Source organism: Pseudophryne corroboree, chromosome 10, assembly GCF_028390025.1.
Source record: "Pseudophryne corroboree isolate aPseCor3 chromosome 10, aPseCor3.hap2, whole genome shotgun sequence".
Lineage (NCBI taxonomy): Eukaryota > Metazoa > Chordata > Amphibia > Anura > Myobatrachidae > Pseudophryne > Pseudophryne corroboree.
The window spans coordinates 108617635-108628018 of NC_086453.1; positions in this window are offsets into that span (position 1 = coordinate 108617635).

Genomic DNA, 10384 nt, shown 5'->3' on the forward strand with positions numbered 1-10384 from the left:
GATGCGAAAAAATTTACAGAGCGAACAACTCGGAATGAGGGCCATACTCTCACACCTCCGGTGTCTCGCACCCTAATACTTTTACCCCAATATATTTGTTAGGATGTTGATGTGTTTTGTTTATCAAAATATGTTGGCACTTTTTTAACAGTATTGTAAACAACCTGAAGCAGCCCAGCTGTGTGGGAATTTGGCTGACGGGACTGCTGGAACTTGTAGTTCACAACATTTGGGTTCACTGGTTTAACATACTGTAGAATATCCTAGTCATACTACACGCTATATACAGACAAAGTAATTTGCCTACAGCTTTGGCCCTTTTTGCTTGTGCTTTTGGGAAGGGACTTTCTTCACCCTTGTAGGTTACCAGTTATATCATCATCCTCCCTATGAACACTCCCTTCTATACTGTGCAACTAGTTTCTCTTTGTTTATCGTGTAATTTGTAGTTGTTCTGCTTTGCCCCCCAATGTACAGGACATGTACAGTACCCTTTGTGGTGCCTTCTAAAATAAGAATTTACTTACCGATAATTCTATTTCTCGGAGTCCGTAGTGGATGCTGGGGTTCCTGAAAGGACCATGGGGAATAGCGGCTCCGCAGGAGACAGGGCACAAAAAGTAAAGCTTTCCGATCAGGTGGTGTGCACTGGCTCCTCCCCCTATGACCCTCCTCCAAGCCTCAGTTAGGTACTGTGCCCGGACGAGCGTACACAATAAGGGAGGAATTTTGAATCCCGGGTAAGACTCATACCAGCCACACCAATCACACCGTACAACTTGTGATCAAAACCCAGTTAACAGTATGATAACAGAGGAGCCTCTGAAAGATGGCTTCCTAAACAATAACCCGAATCAGTTAACAATAACTATGTACAATTATTGCAGATAATCCGCACTTGGGATGGGCGCCCAGCATCCACTACGGACTCCGAGAAATAGAATTATCGGTAAGTAAATTCTTATTTTCTCTATCGTCCTAGTGGATGCTGGGGTTCCTGAAAGGACCATGGGGATTATACCAAAGCTCCCAAACGGGCGGGAGAGTGCGGATGACTCTGCAGCACCGAATGAGAGAACTCCAGGTCCTCCTTAGCCAGAGTATCAAATTTGTAAAATTTTACAAACGTGTTCTCCCCTGACCACGTAGCTGCTCGGCAAAGTTGTAATGCCGAGACCCCTCGGGCAGCCGCCCAAGATGAGCCCACCTTCCTTGTGGAGTGGGCCTTAACAGATTTAGGCTGTGGCAGGCCTGCCACAGAATGTGCAAGTTGGATTGTGCTACAGATCCAACGAGCAATCGTCTGCTTAGACGCAGGAGCACCCATCTTGTTGGGTGCATACAATATAAACAACGAGTCAGATTTTCTGACTCCAGCTGTCCTTGCAATATATATTTTTAATGCTCTGACAACGTCCAGTAACTTGGAGTCCTCCAAGTCACTTGTAGCCGCAGGCACTACAATAGGCTGGTTCAGATGAAATGCTGACACCACCTTACGGAGAAAATGCGGACGAGTCCGCAGTTCTGCCCTGTCCGAATGGAAAATCAGATATGGGCTTTTGTAAGATAAAGCTGCCAGTTCTGACACTCTCCTGGCCGAAGCCAGGGCTAGTAACATGGTCACTTTCCATGTGAGATATTTTAAATCCACCTTTTTTAGTGGTTCAAACCAATGAGATTTTAGAAATTCCAAAACCACATTGAGATCCCACGGTGCCACTGGAGGCACCACAGGAGGCTGTATATGCAGCACTCCCTTAACAAAAGTCTGGACTTCAGGAACTGAAGCCAATTCTTTTTGAAAGAAAATCGACAGGGCCGAAATTTGAACCTTAATAGATCCCAATTTGAGACCCATAGACAATCCTGATTGCAGGAAATGTAGGAATCGACCCAGTTGAAATTCTTCCGTCGGAGCACTCCGATCCTCGCACCACGCAACATATCTTCGCCAAATGCGGTGATAGTGTTGCACGGTTACTTCCTTCCTTGCTTTAATCAAAGTAGGAATGACTTCTTCCGGCATGCCTTTTTCCTTTAGGATCCGGCGTTCAACCGCCATGCCGTCAAACGCAGCCGCGGTAAGTCTTGAAACAGACAGGGACCCTGCTGAAGCAAGTCCCTCCTTAGAGGTAGAGGCCACGGATCTTCCGTGATCATCTCTTGAAGTTCCGGGTACCAAGTCCTTCTTGGCCAATCCGGAACCACTAGTATCGTTCTTACGCCTCTTTGCCGTATAATTCTCAATACTTTTGGTATGAGAGGCAGAGGAGGAAACACATACACCGACTGGTACACCCAAGGCGTTACCAGCGCGTCCACAGCTATTGCCTGCGGATCTCTTGACCTGGCGCAATACCTGTCCAGTTTTTTGTTGAGGCGAGACGCCATCATGTCCACCATTGGTCTTTCCCAACGGGTTACCAGCATGTGGAAGACTTCTGGATGAAGTCCCCACTCTCCCGGGTGAAGGTCGTGTCTGCTGAGGAAGTCTGCTTCCCAGTTGTCCACTCCCGGGATGAACACTGCTGACAGTGCTATCACATGATTCTCTGCCCAGCGAAGAATCCTTGCAGCTTCTGCCATTGCACTCCTGCTTCTTGTGCCGCCCTGTCTGTTTACATGCGCGACTGCCGTGATGTTGTCCGACTGGATCAACACCGGTTTTCCTTGAAGCAGAGGTTCTGCCTGGCTTAGAGCATTGTAGATTGCTCTTAGTTCCAGAATGTTTATGTGAAGAGACGTTTCCAGGCTCGTCCACACTCCCTGGAAGTTTCTTCCTTGTGTGACTGCTCCCCAGCCTCTCAGGCTGGCGTCCGTGGTCACCAGGATCCAATCCTGTATGCCGAATCTGTGGCCCTCCAATAGATGAGCACTCTGCAACCACCACAGAAGAGATACCCTTGTCCTTGGAGACAGGGTTATCCGCTGGTGCATCTGAAGATGCGACCCTGACCATTTGTCCAACAGATCCCTCTGAAAAATTCGTGCATGGAATCTGCCGAATGGAATTACTTCGTAAGAAGCCACCATTTTTCCCAGGACTCTTGTGCATTGATGTACAGACACCTTCCCTGGTTTTAGGAGGTTCCTGACAAGCTCGGATAACTCCTTGGCTTTTTCCTCCGGGAGAAAAACCTTTTTCTGAACCGTGTCCAGAATCATCCCTAGGAACAGCAGACGAGTTGTCGGCATTAACTGGGATTTTGGAATATTCAGAATCCAGCCGTGCTGTTTTAGCACTTCTTGAGACAGTGCTAATCCCATCTCTAGCTGTTCTCTGGACCTTGCCCTTATTAGGAGATCGTCCAAGTATGGGATAATTAATACGCCTTTTCTTCGAAGAAGAATCATCATCTCGGCCATTACCTTTGTAAAGACCCGAGGTGCCGTGGACAATCCGAACGGCAGCGTCTGAAACTGATAGTGACAGTTTTGTACAACGAACCTGAGGTACCCCTGGTGTGAGGGGTAAATTGGAACGTGGAGGTACGCATCCTTGATGTCCAAGGACACCATAAAGTCCCCTTCTTCCAGGTTCGCTATCACTGCTCTGAGTGACTCCATTTTGAACTTGAACTTCTTTATGTACAGGTTCAAGGACTTCAGATTTAGAATAGGTCTTACCGAGCCGTCCGGCTTCGGTACCACAAATAGAGTGGAATAATACCCCTTTCCCTGTTGTAGAAGAGGTACCTTGACTATCACCTGCTGAGAGTACAGCTTGTGAATGGCTTCCAAAACCGTCTCCCTTTCGGAGGGGGACGTTGGTAAAGCAGACTTCAGGAAACGGCGAGGCGGATCTGTCTCTAGTTCCAACCTGTACCCCTGAGATATTATCTGCAGGATCCAGGGATCTACCTGCGAGTGAGCCCACTGCGCGCTGAAATTCTTGAGACGACCGCCCACCGCCCCCGAGTCCGCTTGAGAAGCCCCAGCGTCATGCTGAGGCTTTTGTAGAAGCGGGGGAGGGCTTCTGTTCCTGGGAAGGAGCTGCCTGTTGGTGTCTCTTCCCCCTTCCTCTGCCTCGTGGCAGATATGAATATCCCTTTGCTCTCTTGTTTTTAAAGGAACGAAAGGGCTGCGGTTGAAAAGTCGGTGTCTTTTTCTGTTGGGGAGTAGCTTGAGGTAAAAAGGTGGATTTCCCGGCTGTAGCCGTGGCCACCAAATCTGATAGACCGACTCCAAATAACTCCTCCCCTTTATACGGCAAAACTTCCATATGCCGTTTTGAGTCCGCATCGCCTGACCACTGTCGCGTCCATAAACTTCTTCTGGCCGAAATGGACATAGCACTTACCCGTGATGCCAGTGTGCAGATATCCCTCTGTGCATCACGCATATAAAGAAATGCATCCTTTATTTGCTCTAAAGACAGTAAAACATTGTCCCTATCCAGGGTATCAATATTTTCAATCAGGGACTCTGACCAAGCTACTCCAGCACTGCACATCCAGGCTGTCGCTATAGCTGGTCGTAGTATAACACCTGTATGTGTGTATATACTTTTTGGGATATTTTCCATCCTCCTATCTGCTGGATCTTTAAGTGCGGCCGTCTCCGGAGAGGGTAACGCCACTTGTTTAGATAAGCGTGTGAGCGCCTTGTCCACCCTAGGAGGTGTTTCCCAGCGCGCCCTAACCTCTGGCGGGAAAGGGTATAAAGCCAATAACTTCTTTGAAATTAGCATCTTTTTATCGGGGGCAACCCACGCTTCATCACATACATCATTTAGTTCTTCTGATTCAGGAAAAACTATAGGTAGTTTTTTCACACCCCACATAATACCCTGTTTAGTGGTACCTGCAGTATCAGCTAAATGTAACGCCTCCTTCATTGCCAAAATCATATAACGTGTGGCCCTACTGGAAAATACGGTTGATTCGTCACCGTCGCCACTGGAATCAGTGCCTGTGTCTGGGTCTGTGTCGACCGACTGAGGCAAAGGGCGTTTTACAGCCCCTGACGGTGTTTGAGGCGCCTGGACAGGCACTAACTGATTGTCCGGCCGTCTCATGTCGTCAAACGACTGCTTTAGCGTGTTGACACTATCCCGTAATTCCATAAATAAAGGCATCCATTCTGGTGTCGACCCCCTAGGAGGTGACATCCCCATATTTGCAATTGCTCCGCCTCCACACCAATATCGTCCTCATACATGTCGACACACACGTACCGACACACAGCAGACACACAGGGAATGCTCTTAACGAAGACAGGACCCCACTAGCCCTTTGGGGAGACAGAGGGAGAGTTTGCCAGCACACACCAAAAGCGCTATATATGACAGGGATAGCCTTATAATAAGTGCTCCCTGTATAGCTGCTTTTATAATATAATTTTTTTTTTTTTTTGCCACTATTTTGCCCCCCCTCTCTTGTTTTACCCTGTTTCTGTAGTGCAGTGCAGGGGAGAGACCTGGGAGCCGTCCTGACCAGCGGAGCTGTTTAAGGAAAATGGCGCTGTGTGCTGAGGAGATAGGCCCCGCCCCTTTTTCGGCGGGCTCGTCTCCCGCTCTTTAGTGTATTCTGGCAGGGGTTAAATATCTCCATATAGCCCCCGGAGGCTATATGTGAGGTATTTTTTAGCCAAATAGGTTTTCATTTGCCTCCCAGGGCGCTCCCCTCCCAGCGCCCTGCACCCTCAGTGACTGCCGTGTGAAGTGTGCTGAGAGGAAAATGGCGCACAGCTGCAGTGCTGTGCGCTACCTTTAGAAGACTGAGGAGTCTTCTGCCGCCGATTCTGGACCTCTTCATGTTTCAGCATCTGCAAGGGGGCCGGCGGCGAGGCTCCGGTGACCATCCAGGCTGTACCTGTGATCGTCCCTCTGGAGCTGATGTCCAGTAGCCAAGAAGCCAATCCATCCTGCACGCAGGTGAGTTCACTTCTTCTCCCCTAAGTCCCTCGTTGCAGTGATCCTGTTGCCAGCAGGACTCACTGTAAAATAAAAAACCTAAGCTAAACTTTCTCTAAGCAGCTCTTTAGGAGAGCCACCTAGATTGCACCCTTCTCGGCCGGGCACAAAAATCTAACTGAGGCTTGGAGGAGGGTCATAGGGGGAGGAGCCAGTGCACACCACCTGATCGGAAAGCTTTACTTTTTGTGCCCTGTCTCCTGCGGAGCCGCTATTCCCCATGGTCCTTTCAGGAACCCCAGCATCCACTAGGACGATAGAGAAATAAATGATAGCTATAAGCTGGAAGCATACATTTCATCTATAGCCATTGTTTACAGTTGGATGTGGAGCATTTCTTTCTGAATTGCTATCCACACTGTTCAAATGTAGAAACTGAATAATGTTTTGTTAGATACAGCATACAGTATATTCTGATAAAGGATTGCCTATGTTGTCCTAACATTCTTTTCCAGTGGAGTTTTATAACACATTAATGCTGATACAGAGATTGCTTCTCTTTCCACTGTGCAGAGTGCAAGCTGTACTCAACAGTGCACACAGGGAACTGCATGGAGGTGTGGTCCGTGTTTGTATGTTCTGATTGGCTGGAAGTCCTCTCACATCTTTCATTGGATTTTGTGATCCCAGTTTGCTATGTCTTAAAAACTATTGTTGGGAGGTAGAAATCAAAAAATACAGCCAAATGGAAAATGAAAAAGAGTATTACTAATTTCTAGTTACACAGTTATAAGACTACTAAGCTAGGCCAAATTGAACCATACAAGAGAAAAACTGTTTTTATATATATATATATATATATATATATATATATATAATATTAAACTCTGTTTGTTAGCACATCATGTCAAGTGAATGATAGATCTACAATGTCTAGCGAGACAGTCAATAGGTAGACTCTGTATGGTCGACATGTATTAGGTCGATAGGTACAAAAGATCAACAGATGAAAGGTTGACAGTGCTTAATGTCGACAGGTTCAAAAGGTTAACATTACAATGGCCAACACACAAGTGGTTGACACTTTTTTGGGGGGATTTCACGTTTTTTACCAATAGCTTGATTTACTATCCACGTGGACATCTACTGGGAATAATAACTAGTGGCACGCGCAGCAGTAGCGGAGAAGCCACCTTGCACAAAACAGCCCCTATACATCAGTAAACCGTCTCCCAGATTCCACAATCCAACTGGCATTGATGATCGTCAATCCATCAGGGAATTAGGTAATTGAATCGTTAAAAATACCCGAATTGTTCAAATTGAGATTTTGAAATATGTTTAATATTCCCATTTCCCCGACTCGGCCACTGGGGGATCAGGACATTGTCGCAATCTATTGGTAATATATGAAGGGCTACTGCTGCACTTCATAGCGTCATGGACATTTTCTGGGACTTTTTAGGTTAAGATAAAGGCTTTGCAGTACACAAAACAAAATGTTTATTCCTACTGTAGGTTACAATCACAGACTGTTCTACAGTACATATACACAGTCTGAGGATGATTTGTAAGATTACTGTCCTGCTGTATCTGTTACATTGCATAGGTGTGATATAAGCCACATTGCATGTGTGATATCAGCCAGACGCATCCCAGACTGAGGGAACCCCAGACGTAGAATCTGGTACCCCTAGCCAGACTTTGCATCCAGTGGACCCACAAAGGATTACACTAACCTGAAAGGCCCTCCTGTCAGCCACATATCATATTTATCCATGAGTAGGCATTTAAATCAAGAAAGTGTTTCACTCTTAAATTTCCTTTTTATTGCTGAATCCTGTGTAATACTACAGCACATGACAGCAAACAAATCACACACTGCAAGGCCTGGCATTTGTGATCCACCCACTCTACCACAGTGATTTCACCTACACCGTGAACTTCTTTCTAAAAGCTTTCATTATACTCAGTGATTAACTATCACAGCACTCAGTGTAATAAAGGATTCTCTTAAACAGCAATTGGCCTATGGCAGCCTCCTTAGCAGCAGACTAACTGTCTCTACTAGTGGAAGAACATGATGTGTTCCAATAAGTTTTCGGTTTGGTTTTAAAAAAGAATGGTCCATTCAATGGCATCCCTCTCTAAATACCCCTTCCCTAGCTCTTAACAGTCCTCTTTCCATAAAATATTTGACTTCATCCAGCTCCGTCTACTTGGAAAGCCTAAACATCATCAGTGTTTCCGAATTTCACTTTAGTCTTTCTCTGTCCCTTTTTCAATCTCTCTCTTTCTCTCTTTCACATCACTTTACCTTTTTTTTATACGGCTTGGAGGAATTGCCATGGCGACCTGAGAGAAGTTGGATGTTCTCACATGGCAAAAAAAAATTGGGACGTCTACGGTCTGAATGCAAAACCCAGTCGCCCGTCAACACCCCCCTGCCTAATGATGTCCTCATGGGTCTGTTCTAATAGGTACGTTGACTGACTGCCCAAAAAGGCATGCCTCTGCGAACTCGGCTGTCAGACGAGGATTGAGCTTTGCCTTATTCTTTTTGTCCATTGCACAGAAACACTCTATAACTGAACTATGCTGGGCCATTTAAGGCTGTTCATTCCCCCCTGGAGGAAAATATTACAGTGCATGATTATTAAGTACATAGGCCAGGTTTATAAAAGCCCCCAATAGTCACTGGGATCATAGAAATCACAGACTCTGTTGTTCTGTAAATGCAGGACATATTTCAGTAGTCCACATTAAACGTAAAGTACAACCTGCTGAACAGTTGGAGCTCTGTGGCCACAAAGAGTTTCTACATCCACTAAATAAAATAATTCTATTATGTTCTAACAACCAAGGACACAGACAGAAACTAAGCAGTGATTTGTAAACCCTTGCTGAGGAAAATGCCCAGACAAGAACAACTTGGTAACCTTCTGAGGTCTTCTATGTGGCACTTGGGCCTTTACATGACAGCACATTATGTTCGTAAACATATAACTAGTAGTATTGATATTGCCTTTAGCCATTTATTACCCTGCTGCAATGTGCTCTTTCTGGGCTATTCCTCCTATCATTGGGAGAATTGGTTTGAGAAGGGGGATGCATTGCTGCTGAATGTGGGGGTGTCTCCAGGCCCATCCTAAAGTATAGACACACTGGGCAGATGCCCAGGGCCCCACAATTCCAGGGGCCTTCAAGCAGGAACAGGCGGGGCCAGAGGACTTCTGCCAGGGGCCTTCAAGCAGGAACAGTGCTAGTGCTCTGGAGCTTGAAACGAATGCTGCCCGGCTGCTCTGACTGAGAATCACACCCAATCAGAGTGGCCAGGTACCATTTTCTACCTGCCTTCCAGGCTGCGGCAAGACAACAAATGGCTGTCTGCTTGCTCACGTCAATTCCAGTCCAGGACAGGCTCAAGTGTTCGCAGCGGCTGAGAAAGTCCTGGGCTGCGCAGAGACTGCACAAAATCTGTTTGTACAGTTCTGCTACACATGCGTTCACACACTTGCACAGCTAAAATACACTCCCCTGTGGGCGGCGACTATCTGATGGCAGCAGTGCAAAAATTGCTTGCTAGTGAACAGGTCTGAATTACCCCCTCAGTGCGCAGTATACTTACGCTTAGAAAATCTTGTGGCCCTTATGGTGTTTCTGTGGCCCCCAGCATTTTATAACCATAGCAATGTTATGGGAACAAAGCTATAACAGTTAACAGATATTCAGAGCTTGTAAGCCTCTAATAAATTGTTCAGTGACTAGAACTAAGAAAATAAATAAAATATACTTTATGATTTATTGTCCACTGAAAAAAAAAGGATTAGAATTGGAAGATTGCCATCCATAACAGAAGGATTCCAGTACAGTAACCCCACACATTGCTGGGTGCTGTAATCCTGACATGCAGGTCTGCTGTGATTCCATTAGTGAGATCACACACAGGCTCAGACTATACATCTGTATCCAGGCCGTCTGTACCTCCCTCTATCGCCAATCCTTTGCTGTCACATTCACACACAACATAGTGGGCCTTTGTCAGGTGGCATATATTTCACATTATACACACAGTAAATGCTCTTATTGCAGCCCAGAAAAACAAGTTTCATGGATGATTATTCCTTGTAATATTAATGACATTTGCCCACTCACAGTAAAAAGCAGGAGTCCAGCAATTGCATGCCAATGGTCCTGACTGAGGACTCCTGACAGAAACGCAGAGGCATCTGTGATAGACAGGTTTAGTAGCACTTAATAGTTACGATGCCGACATTTTTATGAGGCTCCAGGGACACAGTTAGTGAGTGGCAGGATGTAATGTGGAGGTAATTGGACTTTAATCCTATTAAGTACTGCATGTCAGAATGACAGCGGGTATTCTGAAAAATGAATTTAATGCCAGAAGTTTACCTACTTCTGAGTTCACCAGATGAGAGCTGTATCTCACAGCCGTGGAGGCTGAAATGTCGGTTCAAAACGAAACTTGGAACATTGGATAAAACACCAGCTCTACATTTACTCAAA